This window comes from Triticum dicoccoides, chromosome 6A, assembly GCF_002162155.2.
Source record: "Triticum dicoccoides isolate Atlit2015 ecotype Zavitan chromosome 6A, WEW_v2.0, whole genome shotgun sequence".
In the NCBI taxonomy this organism is placed as follows: Eukaryota; Viridiplantae; Streptophyta; class Magnoliopsida; order Poales; family Poaceae; genus Triticum; species Triticum dicoccoides.
Genome location: NC_041390.1, coordinates 195972907 through 195973854, shown reverse-complemented (window position 1 = coordinate 195973854; position 948 = coordinate 195972907).

The window sequence follows — 948 nt, the reverse complement described above, 5'->3', positions numbered from 1 at the left end:
GGGGGGGGGTAGGCGCCCCTACCTCGTGGCCTCCTTGTTGGTTGCTTGACGTAGGGTCCAAGTCTCCTGGGTCTTGTTCGGTGAGAAAATCACGTTCCCGAAGGTTTCATTCCGTTTGGACTCCGTTTGATATTCCATTTCTTCGAAACCCTAAAATAGGCAAAAACATCAATTCTGGGTTGGGCCTCCGGTTAATAGGTTAGTCCCAAAAATAATATAAAAGTGGATAATAAAGCCCAATAATGTCCAAAGCAGTCGATAATATAGCATGGAGCAATCAAAAATTATAGATACGTTGGAGACGTATCAAGCATCCCCAAGCTTAATTCTTGCTCGTCCTCGAGTAGGTAAATGATAAAAAAGATAATTTTTGATGTGGAGTGCTACTTGGCATAATTTTAATGTAATTCTTCTTAATTGTGGTACGAATGTTCAGATCCGAAAGATTCAACATAAAAGTTTAATATTGACATAAAAATAATAATACTTCAAGCATACTAACAAAGCAATCATGTCGTCTCAAAATAACACTGCAAAAGAAAGTTATCCCTACAAAATCATATAGTCTGGCTATGCTCTATCTTCATCACACAAAATATTTAAATCATGCACAACCCCGATGACATGCCAAGCAATTGTTTCATACTTTTGACATTCTCAAACTTTTTCAATCTTCACGCAATACATGAGCGTGAGCCATGGATATAGCACTATATGTGGAATAGAATGGTGGTTGTGGAGAAGAAAAAAAAGGGAGAAGATAGTCTCACATCAACTAGGCGTATCAACGGGCTATGGAGATGCCCATCAATAGATATCAATGTGAGTAGTAGGGATTGCCATGCAACGGATGCACTAGAGCTATAAGTATATGAAAGCTCAACAAAAGAAACTAAGTGAGTGTGCATCCAACTTGCTTGCTCATGAAGACCTAGGGCATTGTGAGGA